We start from the raw sequence: 16,313 nt of genomic DNA, 5'->3' as shown, positions 1-16,313 counted from the left end.
ACATATAAAAATAAAATGACAACATTATTATTGATAAAGCATTTGACATCAAAAAATGAACTCATGGCTATTTAGTATTATATTATTTGCTGACTTAGATTCTCTTCTAAAGATGTTTTTAAATTAATACCACATTTGCATGTCTAAATCAGTCCATATTGGTTATTTATGAGGCAGTAAAGGGAGAGTTCTTTTTTCTTTTAATTTTATTGAAGTGGAGTTTACAATGGTGTGTTAATTTCTGCTGTACAGCAAAGTGATTCAGTTATATATATATACATATATATATATACATATTCTTTTAAAAAATATTCTTTTCCATTATGGTTTATCACAGGCTATGGAATATAGTTCTCTGTGCTGTACAGTAGGACCTGGATATTAAGGGAGAGTTCTTCAGATTCTCCCTCCCCCTTTTCTTAGTGACATACAGACTCCAGAAAATTCAGATAAGTGTGAAGACATAAGCTATGAACTTGACTCCTACTTGTCAGGATGAGAGGACAGTGGGGAAAGAAATGCGTGGCTCTGTCTTGCTTTCAGGACAGCTCCACAGCTTCTGTCTTTCAGTTTGTACAGTGGCAGCCCCATAGCTGCTTCAAGATGAATTTTATCTCCAAATGTTTAGAAATGTCATGAAGAAATGGAGACTCCACTTGCAACAGCATAGGTGAGCCTGGAAAACCTTATGCAAAGTGAAACAAGCCAGACACAGAGAGACAAATAGTTTGTGATCTCACTGATATGTGGAATTTAAAAAGTCAAACTCTGTAGAGTCAGACAACTACAGTGGTGGTTGTCAGAGACTGGGGTGGGAGATGGGCAAATGTTGGTTCCAGGGCATATGCTTTGTGTTACAAGATGAATAACTTCTGGGCAGTGAACAGCATGGTGACTAGAGTAAACAATACTGAACAACTTGAAGTTGGTGAACAGAGTAGATCTTAAGTATTCTCACCACACACATACACAAAGATAAGTATGTGAGGTGACAGGTGCATTAATTAACTTGACTGATGTAATCATTTCATAGCGTATATGTATGCTGCATCACCACAACATACACCTAAAAAGAATCACATTGTACAACCTAAACATATGCAATTTCTATTTGCCAATTAACCACATTAAAGCTGGAAGAAATAACAAAAAACTGAAGAATCACTCACTGAGTGTGATGAAGACCCTTGTGGGGGAAGGGGAGCTGTATGTGGCCTTCAGTGACCATAAGGTTCTGGAATATCAGGGAAACAGCTATCAGGTCTGCTTCTTTGTCTGGATGTCACTTACACAGGTGTGTTAGTTTATAAAAATTCAGCAAGCTGTACACATCTAATATGTGCCGCAAGCTTTATACAGTGACAGTCACTTTAACATTTCAGGTTCTGTGAAAACTAACCATTTGAGCTGTATGCAGCCTAATGTTTTCTTAAGGATAACTTTTGTTAAAAACAATGGAAATAAATGCATTCATTTTACATGTTGAGTACAGTTCAATTCAGTCGCTCAATCACATCTGTCTCTTTGTGACCCCATAGACTGCAGCATGCCAGGCTTCCCTGTCCATTTTTATCATTGTAAAGCCAAAGTGTTTTGAGTTATATTGATACAACTTTCTTAGATACAAGCCTTATTTGTGAAAAAATCCTATGAGCACTAAAAAAATGCCTAGATTATGTTGCAATTAATTAGAATTGATTTCAAAAAATCTTACTTAAATGTCTCTGAAATTGGCTTTGTTCATCTGACTAGGTTTGTCATAATCTTGGGGCTCATAGTTCTCCCTTTCCAGTGTGAAATTACTAAATGCGAATGAAACAATCATACCTCGGAATGTCAAAAGGACAGAAGGTATTAGCAAAATATCTGCAAAATGGCTTGAGCTGTGTTAAATTAGTATGCCCAAACTGCTTTAAATGAGGCTGAAACAAACCTGAATCAGAGACACACTCTTAGAGGCATAGGGAAGGCAGATGGAATGGCCCCAGAGGCATTGAGATACCCGCGGCTCAGTGAGCTCCTTGGACTCAGCCGGCAGAGTCATCACGGGTCTTTGGCATCAGCAGGAAAGATGTCTCATGACTAGAGTCTTGAATTAACTGATTCTCCAAATATTAGCAATGCTCCAAATATTCCCTGAGCCTCAGTTTTCTTGTCTGTTGAACAGTAATCCTAATACTAAGCTTTTGGTTTGTCCGGGTTTAGATACAGTATATACCACGCACTTGGTATAAACCTACAGCACAGGCAAGGATAAGAACACTGTGGAAAAAAGAACAGTTCTTTACAAAGTATAACTGCTGATCAAAGGTTATTTATTATCCTCATTCTATTTAAATGGATAAGTAAGCAGATTGATCATTTTAACATGTACTTATGAATTATTTCCTACCATGAAATTTCTTAATAGCATCCTAATTTGTGTGATCAATTAGAAATGTGGACATTGTTTCTAATCACTAGTCTAACTGTGCAAATTATTTATACCATGTGCAATTATGATGTAGCCCCATTTCCTTGTCTTCAAATGAGCACAGTTTCTTTCAAAGTAAATATTACCCAGCCATGCAAGTAGTTTGACCTTTCATGCCATTGTCTATCATTCATTCATTCAACAAATATTTTTGGAGTAATGACTGTGTGTCAGATTGTGCTAGGTGCCCATAATAGAGTAGTGACCAACTCAGAGACCCAGTCCCTCATAAAGCATATGACAAAGAGACAGGCAAAAATAACTGTAATAAACAAATAATTCAGTATAGTAGTTGGTGATGTGTTATAAGGGGAAAAAAAGGAACAAGGTAAGAGAGAATTGAAGGGGATGGGTAGTTCTCATTGAAACAATGATACCTGACACTGGTGTCAGTGACACTGAAGCAGGTTAGGGATTTAAGCTGGCTGTCATCTAGGGGAAGAGCATTCCAGGCAGAGGGAATGGCCAGTGCAAAGCCCAGGGCTGCAGGGGGCTGGGTGGGGCTGGAGTGGAATGAGCCAGACTGGCTTCTGGGAGGACCTCAGCTTCTTTCTGTGAAATTCAGTGTTTAAGCCCAGGAACTTACTGCATTTTTTAAAATGCATTTTAGATTTTAAAAGGATCAGCTGAGAAGACACTTAGGAAGGACCAGGTAAAAGCAGAGACCAGTTGGGAGGTGATGATCCAGATGAGAGGTCCCGGGGACTCAAGTGAGGCTGTGACAGTGGGGATGGCTGGATTTGGGATGTATTCTGAAGGAAGAATCAGGAGGAGTTTCTGACAGATTTGCATGGGAGGTAACAGGACATAAACACATGCTTCTGTTTTCCCAGAAAATTATGGTGAATGAAAACATTACATTTTTAAATTTGAAAGCTTGTGTACTTTTGTTTGCTCAAAATGCATGCTTTCTATAGATTGTACGCGATGAAACTACATGTGAAACAAATGAAAGCTTTGTACACTGATTTTTCAGAATGATATACTGTGAGTCTCGGCAGGAGAGGTCTCTGCAAAGGAGTCTTGGATGCCTGGTGGTCCTGCCTGCCGTGTCCCCTCTGCTCAGACTTTTAGAGGGTACCACGTGGTTGATGCTGTCAATCTATTTCATTTCCATCAACCAGAGTCAAAATGTCATTTAATGATTTAATTAATTGAGCTCTGCTGGCTCTTGACCTTGGGATTTCCAAACCTGGGACTCAATCTGTCTTCCTTGCAATCTTTGCCAGGCTGTCTTAAGAAGAATTTCATGTGACTGTCAAGGGAAAACTACCTTCAGTGCTTTCGGCTGTCAGAATCCTGTCATCGCTGCAGATGTTGTTCACTGTGACTCAGGCTGTGAGGTGAGGCTTTGATTTTATTGTCACTTTCTTTTCTTTTAATGATCTGAGAGCACGCCTCCCTCCACTGTGTTGTGCACGTGTGTGTCACACTGGGTATTGTTACATAATTGCTTTAATGCAGAATGTGAGCTGTTTCATCTTCTCACTAAAAAGATAATTCTGCAAAAAACTTTTTCAGTCCCCAAAGGTTTTATCTGACATTCTCACGGATGATGGAATATTTGAAATACTTATTAAAAAAATAAATGTTAAGTGATCGATTGATTGATTAGTGAGAAGCTGGGTCTCTTTTTCTCAGGGACTCCCAGGACTGTTAAAAAAAAAACACAACAATTGGTTAGGGGAAATTTATGACTCTTCCAGACTTCAGTGAATATAAGATTAACTCTTACTCTTTTGCAGTGTCTATTTTTAATGCTTTTTACTTTATTCTTCATAAAGACAATGCATTTTGTCCCCTTTGAGAACCGTGGAAATCATTCTTAAATACTTCAGGGAATAATTGATGTGTTAACCTGTGTTAGTCATTTAATTCACTTTACATGTGTTTACATTTTATTTGGGTTTGGACAAATGTATAATGATATGTATCCATCATTATAATTATTATACAGGCTATTTTCACTGCCCTAAACAACTTCTGGGCTCTGTCCTATTTATCTCTTCCCTCCACCACCCCTGTAACCACTAATTTTTTTTACTGTCTCCATAATTCTACCTTTTCCAGAATGTCATATAATTAGAATGATGAATAATTATGTAGCCTTTACAGATAGTCTTCCTTGCTTTATAATATGTGTTTGGGATTACTCCCTTTTCCCCCATGGGTCTGTCTGGATGTACAAATTTATTCACCTACTGAGGACCTGGTGGCTCAGTGGAAATAATCTGCCTACGATGTAGGAGACGTGATGAGAGCTGCAAGTTTGACCTGTTGGACGGAAAGATCCCCTTTAGAAGGAAATGGCAACCCACTCCAGTGTTCTGGCCTGGGAAATGCCATGGACAGAGGAGCCTGGCGGGCTACAGCCCATGGAGTCTCAATAGAGTCAAACACGACTTAGCAACTAAACAAAACAACTGAAGGACATCTTTGTTGCTCTAAGTTTTGGCAGTTATACATAAATATTTATTCTATAAACATCTGAAATGTGTACACCATGAACATCTGTGTGCAGGTTTAAGTGTGGACATCAGTTTTCAACTGTCTTGGGTGTATGCCAAGAAGTTTAATTATTAGTCATATGTTAAAGAATGTCTAGTTTTGCAAAAAACTTCCAAACTGTCTTCCAAAGTGGCTTCTCCATTGTGACATCCCACCAGCAGTGAATGAGAGCTCCTGCTGCCCCACAGCTCATCAGCATTTTGTGCTGTCAGTGTTCCAGATTGTGGCCATTCTAATACATGTGTCGGGGTGTCTTGTTGTTTGGGTTTGCATTTCCCTGATGACATATGATATGGAACATCTTTCCATATGCATTTTTGCCATTCATATATCTTTTTTGGTGAGGTGTCTTCTGAAAGTTTTGGCCCATTTAGAAATTGCATTGTTTTCAATAAATAAAGTGTTTGTAAATAAACACTTATTTATCCAATGTGTCTTTTGCAAACATTTTCTCACATTTCTAATTCTCTTGATGTTAGCATTCACACAGCAGAGTATTTAATTTTAAGGAAGTCTGGCTTATGAACTATTTCTTTCATGGATTGTGTCTTTAATGTTGTATGGTATTAACATATTTTGATTTTACCTCCTAGTTTGGAATGACCATTCAGAGGTTTGTGTCTCCTTTTTGCTGCCAAGACTCACAGGTGTGACTGGGATGTTTTATGAACATGTGCATTACAATGTCACAGTGACCAAACTCACTGGTTGTTCAAGTCACGCACTGCACAAGAATAACAATCTTATATTCAGAAAAGATAACTTCAACCAAATTAGATTTCCTGACTCCCTTTATACTCAAAAGCCAAATAAAGTTATTCCCAGCAAAATAATTACATTCTTCAGAAAAAGAAGTCAATGTGATGGCAACTGCAGCAACTGTATCCTTGTTAAAAAAAAACAAAAAAGTAGAAAAGAAATTGCCAACTAAAGATAAGGAGAGCAAAGTTCATTATTGCCAGAATATCAAGGGGGATATTCCCCGGAGGATTGAGAGAGGATGTTATACAACTGGGATTTTCCTGGATAATATGTTGAAACTATAGAGGGATAAAACTTAAAATTATTGTTCTCAGAGATTCTCTAGTTTCAGGGTAGAAAGACAACAAATGTGGTTTTGGTTCTGACCATTTCTTTCTACAAGGCAAATCTTGCTAGAGTTTTTTTGACTTCCAAGTATTGTGCCCCTGACCTAGTATTGTACTGGAGCTGGACTATGCTGATTCAAGGTGGTTATCTAAGCTCATACATTACCAACTTTCTCTTCAGTTCCAGCATGGTGGTGGCTTAAGATCAGCCAAGGTAGGGAAATATTTACACAACAGAAATTGGCAAACACTTAAACCAGTCCTGCCTACCAGTGTCCACTATTAATGAGTCACCAGCATACCATCAGCCTGATCCAGTGAACTCTGATAAGCAGGTACCACTGCTGCTTCCATCTCCACACAGAGCCAGCATCTCCTTCGTGATGCAGCGTGCATAGTAAATAAGCCACTAACCATTTATAGGGTGAGAATTATAAGATCTTTTCTACAGTACAAGTATGTTTCCTCTGTACAGTGAACTAGTTTGCATATTCTTTTACAGTTTATAAAATATGTGAACCTTTACAGACTCATTCCCATTTTTTCCCACAACATTCCTAGGTACAGTAATTACGATTCCATTTAACTTATGAAGAAAGTACAGAAGAGAGAGACTGACAATTACTCAGAATCAGAAAGCTTATTTAATTGGTGTCTTCTTTTTTCCCTGCACTGTCATTGTGTAGAAGGACAGAAATATTATTCATATATGGATATTTTTCTTTTAATGTGTTAATTATAATCTTAATCCTTATAACAATCTATCTTGATAATGTTTTGAAATTCAAGCTATTTGTAATTACTGCTTATAGCATTAGAAAAAATTTTGACATAATGATAACAGTAATTACCTTTAGATGCTTATTATGTGTGTATGTTGTGCTAAGCATTTACCTACACAATCTCATTCAAAACTCCCAGGATACTATAAATACCCACATTTATATAAAGGAATGGATACAACGGTAGAGAACTTGCCCCAGATGGCAATATCTGCAGGGTATCACTATGCTCCACTCTGTGGCTTTCATCACTGTGTAAACATTGCTGCAGCCCCCACTTGGTGATTGCCCTTCTCCATATTGATTTAAAGAGGTTTTTTCGTACACAGATTAGCTTAAATGCATTGTAATTTGTGACCAGATATCTTTAAACAATCTATATGTCATTGTTTTAACTTTAATAATTTTCCTTCCTTCACGGATCTTGTCATTTATGTATCAGTTCAATACCTATGCAGTGAAAAGAAGGCAATGTCCAGTTTTTAAGTGCCCTGCCTCCAAAGTCAGAGTTTATAAAATGGGATTATTCATATTTAATTCAAAGGATTGCCTAGAGAACTCCTTCTCAACCTTTCACAAGTCAGGACAAGTGCACAGAACAATCACATCTGAGCAGCTGGCTGGGTGCAGAGGTAAGGTTGCCTCAAGCTCAGAGCTGGCTGGATCTCAGTATCTGGAACTACCTATCCCCACCCCTACCCGCCCCCCCCCCCCCCCCAGGGAGATGTGTGGCCCTGGGATCATGGGCAGCGTCAATGGGATCTAGGGAGCCTGGTACACAAACAACACTCTGTTAGTTCCACTTGATTAGCTCTAGTTAGAGACTTCACTGCATTTGATGCAAACTCAAGACTGTTGAGTTCAGTTCAGTCACTCAGTCGTTTCCGACTGTGACCGCATGGACTGCAGCACACCAGGCTTCCCTGACCATCACCAACTCCCGGAGTTTCTCAAACTCATGTCCATCGAGTAAGTGATGCCATCCAACCATCTCATCCCCTGTCGTCCTCTTCTCCTCCTGCCTTCAATCTTTCCCAGCAAGAAGGTCTTTTCTAATGAGTCAGTTCTTCACATCAAGTGGCCAGAGTATTGGAGCTTCAGCTTCAGCATCAGTCCATGAATGTTAGAGAGCCAAATGTATCTGTTGTGTGTCACTTTGTCACCGTTTCATCCCAACATTCCTCCCCTCCCCTCCATATTTTATTGCTGTAGGGCAGGAAAGTCAAATATCAAGTGTTTCAAATGATGTCAAAGATCCTAGTCATACCAAGTGTGGCACCCTCCCAGTAGGAAAATGCAGGAAACCAGTGGTGTGAAGAAGCGGGAATCACGGGAAACAAAGAAAGCCATTGCGTCACTTCCTCTCCGTGTGCTGACGCCCCTCCAGGCTGGCCCTTCTCTCACGCACTCCAAGACAGCCTCCGCCCTCTTCTCGATACTCGCGTAGGGAAAAGACCTGCAGCCTTGTTGCTCCCCAAAGTTGATTCTGTAATTAAAACAGTGTGACGTGTGATGACCTCAACTGGAGCCTTGACACACAGTTAAATATTTCTCAGCTTGGCGCTACTCTAGCCGGACACCTGCCGTGGGAAGGGGCTGTGGGTGCCTTCCTTCCCTGGACTCAGCCAGACACTGGACCTTTCTTTTGCAGCCCTTACAGACATCCTGTGCCTCCCTTGGCTGAGAACTGAAGTTTCCAGTTGGCCATCTAGGACTCCTGTCTCAGCCCCCGGCCATATGTTCTGAACATCCCTGGCATCCTTCTCAGGGGGTCTTCCTGTCCCTTCAGGGGACCCGTTAACACAAGCTACCAGACATCCCCTCCCATCCTTCTCCCGTGCAGCCTGTCGGCCCACAGCAGACACACAGCTTAGAACTGTCATCACGCCAGTGCTGTTCCTTTCCAAAACATAAGACTGTGCTATAAAAGGACACTTCAGGCAGCTTATGACAACTGAGGTTTCTCAGCTCTTAAGTCATTAGCTTCCTCTGCCCTTCAAATGTATGGAACCCATAGTGAGTTCTTTGGGTGGTCGGTTGAAGCCCCTTACTCTTCTGGTAGTGAACAAATTCCTCTCATCCCTTTCTTGTGGCTACAGGATGTATCTTTGCCTTTCGTAGCCATTTCAGTTTCAAACCTGAAACTGAAAGTTTTGTGTACTTTCTGTGAGCCCCTTTAGGGTCACACCATAGGTCCTGAAACCCCCCCACTATAGGTTCTGCAAATTTATCTTGTGACCTTCCTTGGAATATCAGACTGGTTTAATTGTTATGTTGCAGAGAGAAAGCCAATTCTGACTCAATGTTGGAAGCTGTTTCTTTGACTTGATCTTCATTGCTTTTGTTATTATAATCATACTTGCCTCAGAGGACCCTGTCCCACTGCCTGACTGTAAATTAAAGTGCCTTTGTTCAGCTCAGAGAGAGATTATTTGACCCTGCTCACCTGTGAATTGGGCTTCCCTGGTGGCTCAGATGGAAAAGAATCTGCCTGTGATACGGGAGACCTGGGTTGATCCCTGGGTTGGGAAGATCTCCTGGAGGAGGGCATGGCAATCCTCTCCAATATTCTTGCTGGAGAATTCCATGGACAGAGGAACCTGGCGGGCTACAGTCCATGGGGTCGCAGGGTTGGACACGACTGAGCGACTAACACATACACATCTGTGAATAGAAGAGATTAAGAAACCCCTTCCAAAGTCTGGCCATTCAGTTGGAGATGTTTTGTAAGACTGAAAACCGTTTCACTTCACGTTCCCACTGCCTCTCCCTCTCTGTTCTACGTTTTGACTTTAGTTGCTCATTGCTTCTTTCTCTTCACTCTACAAAAGAGCCTGGTATCCAGATCCAGACAAGATTGGCATTTTGAGATGGTAGCCTGTTATCTTCTTAGTCAGCTGGCTCCCCGAATAAAGTCCCTTCCCAGTTATAATGGTAAAATCGCTACTAAACCAAATCAGAATTACTACCTATATTTAGATAATTTAATTGTCTAGGTATGTGATTTACACAGGTGAAATAAAACTGTCTTAAAACCAGGAACACTTTGCTTATAAAGGTCATGGTTCATGTCAAAACTCTCTGAGGGTGCTGTGATAATTGAGGGTAAATTCATCAGCAGATTAAATCAGTAGCATAGAGTTTTAAATTATCCCAAAGGACATAATTACGGTTTAGATGATGTGAAATTGGAAATAATGTTTACGATTTTAGTATGTGAGACTGGAACTCAAGGCAACCCTGATAGGAAATTAGAAGACAGAAAAATAATTATTCCTGCTACTCTAATCCTGGGAAACTTGCCAGATTCCAGTCGATCACGCTGCAATCAGGACATCCTGGTGCCATGGTTGCTTGGCAACCAATCTCACATTTTTTTTCTCTTCCAGGGGTGCAGGACACCATGTCATTTGGGACTGAAGTCTGCAGATAAGAAATTCAAGCTCATGACATCAGCCAGGGCTTATGTGGTGTGGACACAGCCTGGGATTTCATGTCAGACAAACCCAAATTCAAATATTGACCTTGGAGAAGATAATTAACCTTTTTGGAATTTGCATTAAAGCTGAATTCAGGTTTCACTTGCTATCCTAAAGTAGATTGTCTCCATGAAACCTTTGCAAGCTAAAATGGTATAGAGTGAAGAGGCGGTTACCTTAGGACACCTCTTGCTAATGGAGGCATAAAATTAAGATAAAGCACAGATGCTCACAGCCACATTTCAGTGTTCTGGAGGCGGGATGCTGAGGTGCTGAGTGTGGTTTGGGGGACGCACCATGGCATGGCCACTCTCACTGCTTGGTTGTGCACCGCTGCCTCTGTAACTGCTCAGCTACCTGTAAGACAAATAGTACTTTCACTTCCTGCCTTTTGTTCCATAAAGGTGAATTTCTTTCCATGTGAAAACAGGAACTAATGCAGATCTTTCCTAAAAGCAAAGTGCATAAAGAGAGGAGGGGTGGGAGGGGGTTATCCACAGTTAACCAAGCAATTGATTTTTTTTTTTTTCCATTCAAAAAATAGTTGCAGAGTGCTGGGTAGCAGGAATTTAACAGTGAAGGGGAACGTGGTTGCTGTCCTCCTGAAGACTACAGTCTAAAGGATGTGATGACTAGATATGAGTAGCTAGGAATAAACAAGCATGCAGGCTGTGGTTGTGGCTGGGAGGGAAGCAAACAGCGGGATGGAGGTGGTTAGAAAATACAAGGGGAGACCTGCCTTAGGGGAGTGAAATCAGAGAAGCTCCCTTAAAGAAGGGACATTTAAGAAGAGACTCTGAAGGAGCCTGCCAAGAAGTGGCTCTGAGTTGGAGAAGAAGTCAGAATGGATTATTGCTATTACAGCATGAGGCAGGATTGGACTGTGCGTGAAGGGATTTATGTACTGGGCAGAGTGTGGAACAAACAGGGAGACATAGTACTCCAAGTCCTTAAGAGTCCCCTCTGGGAGTGCCAGCTCAGGTCTCCAAAGCCCTGGCTGCAGAGGCCGTGGTGGGCAGTGGCAATCTGGGGAAACTCTGCCCTGTTCTACTTCTTCCAAAGCCATCTGTGTAAAACCCTGTAGTGTGCTAGGAACCAAGGGTGTTAGCTTACAGTGAAAAACCTTTTAATGCAAATTGGAATCCATAATTCCTTAACCTGCGTGAGTGTGAGTGCTCACTCATGTCTGACTCTGTGTGACTCCAGAGACTGTAACCCACCAGGGCCCTCTGTCCATGGGATTCTCTAGGCAAGTATACTGGAGTGGGATGCCATTTTCTCCTCTAGGGGATCTTCCCAATCCAGGGATCAAATACATGTCTCATATGTCTCTTGCATTGCCAGGCGGGTTCTTTACCACTAGCGCCATCTGGGAAGTTAATTGTTGACTGTGGATCATTGAAAAAGCAAGAGAGTTTCAGAAAAACATCTACTTTTGCTTTATTCACTACGCCAAAGCCTTTGACTGTGTGGATCACAAGAAACTGTGGAAAATTCTTAAAGAGATGGGAATACCAGACCACCTGACCTGCCTCTTGAGAAATCTGTATGCTGGTCAGGAAGCAACAGTTAGAAATGGACATGGAACAACAGATTGGTTCCAAATAGGGAAAGGAGTACGTCAAGGCTGTATATTGTCACCCTGCTTATTTAACTTATATACAGAGTACATCATGAGAAACTCTGGGCTGGAAGAAACACAAGCTGGAATCAAGATTGCCGGGAGAAATATCAATAACCTCAGATATGCAGATGACACCACCCTTATGGCAGAAAGTGAAGAAGAACTAAAGAGCCTCTTGTTGAAAGTGAAAGAGGAGAGTGAAAAAATTGGCTTAAAGCTCAATATTCAGAAAACTAAGACCATGGCATCTGGTCCCATCACTTCATGGCAAATAGATGGGGAAACAGTGACAGACTTTATTTTTGGGGGCTCCAAAATCATTGCAGATGGTGACTGCAGCCAAGAAATTAAAAGACACTTTCTTCTTGGAAGAAAAGCTATGACCAACCTAGACAGAATATTAAAAAGCAGATATTACATTGCCAACAAAGGTCCATCTAGTCAAAGCTATGGTTTTTCCAGTAGTCATGTATGGATGTGAGAGTTGGACTATAAAGAAAGCGCCGAAGAATTGATGCTTTTGAACTGTGGTGTTGGAGAAGACTCTTGAGAGTCCCTTGGACTGCATGGAGATCCAACCAGTCCATCCTAAAGGAAATCAGTCCTGAAATATTCATTGGAAGGACTGATGCTGAAGCTGAAATTCTAATACTTTGGCCACCTAATGCGAAGAACTGAGTCATTGGAAAAAAACCCTGATGCTGGGAAAGATTGAAGGTGGGAGAAGAAGGGGACAATAGAGTATGGGATGGTTGGATGGCATCACCAACGTGATGGGTATGAGTTTGAGTAGGCTCCAGCAGTTGGTGATGGACAGGGAAGCCTGGCGTGCTGCAATCCATGGGGTTGCAAAGAGTTGGACACCACTGAGCAACTGAACTGAACTGAACTGTGAAACCTCAGCGCAGCATTGGGAACATTGAGCAGCTCAATAAATACGTGTAAAAATCTGTAGGACAGGAACAAATGAATGATCCAGGCACTAAAGAACATCATAACACTAAGCTGTTTATTACATTCACTGCAAATCTTAATTAATTCTTGTTTAAAAGGATTTCATGTAGCCAGGATAAAAGATCCTATGATGAAAATAACTATTGTTGTAATAAAGTTTGCAGCCTCTGTAAACACTTATTCAATCTCCTCCTCTGATTGCCTTAATTTTCCTTGTTAAAATATTTATTTTTTCATGGTTATTTCAAACTTGTTTATAATAAGCGAAATATGACAGTTTATCATTTTTTGCAAAAGGAAGAAAACTGCCTGTAAACCATGCCTCCATCATTAACTCTGTGACCTCTAGAGCACAGAAGGGAATTCTCATGACAAATTTGGATGTGCAGCATTTGGAGGAGGCAAATAAAATTGTGCAGACTGTTGTGGAGATTACTGCATACAGAATCTATCAGCTTCTAGGAAAGGAAGGACTTTTCCCGGTGGACACAAGTAGAGATCGTTTTTCAAATGTTGGTACCTTTTTCTTTCTTTTGACCTAAAGCCCATTTACCACTAAAGTCTTTGAGTCTCATCTTGTGTTTCCCCCACTGTCCCAGAATTAACTGAGCCTTCCGAACCAACCAGCATTAAATTTATCGACTGTGTAGATTTTTTTCAAATTCTCTTGATAATAATATACTGTAATATTTATGTTTTAAATTTATTTCCAAAATAATCCAAGCTGACAAAAATAAATATAGGATGATAGTAATGGAATAAAAGAAAAACAATCAGCCCCTCTCACAGAGATAAATACAGCATTTATTGGGTAAATGTTTTAGACAAACTTCCTACATTTTGCTTATTTACACGTTTTTAAATGTGGTATGTGGTCCATGTTTTTTTCCAGCCATGTTTATCAAAACTTATCCATACATAGATAAAATTATTTTTTCCTTATTTCAGTAACCACATGTGTTTATACATAATACATGTAATATGTACATCAGAATTTAATTTTATCAATCACTATTTCTTGACATAGAACTAGTTTTCAACTTTTAATTCTTATAAACAATGTCAAGATAATACCCTTAAATAAATTTTGCATGTACTTCTGACTGTCTTTAATATGTGGAAATGGAACTTATTAACCAAGATTTTATAACATTTTTCAGCATGTGATACCATTGCAAGTTGCCCTCCAAAAGTGTAAAAATTTATGCTCTCACACTGTGTCACATAACCATATTCTGAAACTAAACCAATGTGAAAATATAATGTGATGTTCAAAGTTGAACTGAAATTAAAATCATGTGCTAATTTTAATTAACGTGCTAACAGTAATGCTAATTGAAGTACGTGGTAATTTTGAAGAAGGATAATGTCTCAGAATTGCCTTGGAAAATTAGCCGTCCATCTCTTCTTGGCAAAAGGAGGCACGGAGGCAGGCGTTTAACTCTAGAGGATGTCAGATTCAATGCAGCTGGATTCAGAGGCATGAATTGCTGTGAAGGGCATCCAGTGGCCATTAGAGAGCAGAGCACAGGCAGGAAATGACCCAGCGCAGGAGGCTCCTGTTTACTTATCACAGTCAGAGAGACTGATGAGGTGCTATGATCTGAGCAGATCATAGCTCTTCTAGGCATTAGAGCGAGTAGGAAAAGTGTGGGTGTGTTTCTCAGCCTCCACAGGCGTATTCATTTAAGGGAAAAGATGTGGACAATGGAAGAATTCCACAGCTATACAAGGCAGTATTTGAAAAATAACAATTAAGTTGCACAAGTCAGTGTAATTTGTGGGGGAAAAGGTGAAATTTGAACTGAATATTGCAGGGTGGGCCAAACTGGGGTAGTAAGAAAAGCAGCACAATCCAAACAATCAGAAATGAACTGGAATGTGGTATAACGGATTCTCATCAGACCCTTTGGTTGGAAAGGGAGGAGGCTGTTGCCAAGTGTCGAACGTGATGTGGAAAGATTTGTTAGAGCACATGTGAGAGAGTTGGATTCTAGGCTAAGAAAATTCCACTCTAACCTAGGAATTAAAGTGAGTCACTTAAGGGCCTCTGTGTAGGGACATAAAATGAAGGCCACGATTCATCTGTTGGTACAGGCATGCATAACAAATATTTATTGAAGACCTACTATGAGCTGCACATTAGGAAAGAAAATTAGATTTAAAATACACACATATATATATGTATTTATTTTTGACTGTGTCAGGTCTTAGTTGCGGCATATGGGGTCTCAGACATCCAGCTAGAGATCGAACCCGTGTCTCCTGCACTGTAAGGGGGATTCTCAACCAGTGGACCACCAGGCAAGTCTCTCAGATGCTTTTTGAAAGTTGCTGGAAGAATAAAGCCTACAGTTTGTGCAGAACTATTCATGGAAATACTAATGCTACTTTGGCTTTGCTGCCATAGACAAATCAAATCATAGAGAACACGAGTGCATGCTGGGAAGATATTTGACCCATGTCACATGTTCCCATATTCAGGGACCTGGGCTGTAGAAAAGCTCTGGTCCTCTCCCTACCATGTGGACTGGAGCTCACTGAGAGAGAAGTCATATGTCTACAGGGTGGGATCAAGCCCCTCCCAGGCTCTGTCTTGGGGAAACAGCCTGTCACTCCTCCCATCGTTCACACTGTGACCTTTCTGAGTAGACTCTGCCCCTGCTGAAGGGACCCAGAGTTGCCCAGCTCCATCAGTAATTAAGTGGATAACTGATTCCCAGGAGGTAAAAGCATTTGTAAGCCCACTTGGCAACATCTGAAAACACTCTCTCCACCAGTTTTGCCAGGAGTGAAGTTGGCCCTTTGATCTCTTGGTGATTTCTGAGAGCTGTCTAAGTGTCCTGAAACAATGCAGGGAAGAAACTATTCACCCCTTCCCACCACGGAGCTGAAGCTCCAACACTTTGGCCGCTTGATGTAAATTGAGAACAGCTGACTCTTTGGAAAAGGCCCTGACACTGGGAAAGATTGAAGGCAGAAGGATAAGAGGATGGCAGAGGATGAGATGGTTGGATGGCATTACTGATTCAAGGGACATGAACTTAATTGAACTCTGGGAGATGGTGAAGGACAGGGAGGCCTGGTGTGCTGCAGTCCATGGAGTCACAAAGAGTTGACATGACTTAGTGAGTGAACAGCAACAACCATGGGGGTAAGTTGTGATATGGAGCACCTAAAATATGTTTTCTTTCAGGCTTTTGTTTTCTGAAAGCCTGAATTCTGGAGGATATTTTGCAAGTAAGGTTGAAAGCATCCTGTGCTTTGAAGAGAGTGACTCTCAGGTTCAGTGGGTAATCATGAGGGTCCCTAAGGCTCAGACAGAGACAGGGTCCCCAGGAGCTTTGGTTTTGCAGATCTGTGTCCAGAACCCTGGTAGATGAGCACAACTGAGGGGTGCATCTC

Source organism: Bos javanicus, chromosome 17 (genome assembly GCF_032452875.1).
Source record: "Bos javanicus breed banteng chromosome 17, ARS-OSU_banteng_1.0, whole genome shotgun sequence".
NCBI classification, from domain to species: domain Eukaryota; kingdom Metazoa; phylum Chordata; class Mammalia; order Artiodactyla; family Bovidae; genus Bos; species Bos javanicus.
This window is presented reverse-complemented; position numbering follows the sequence as displayed.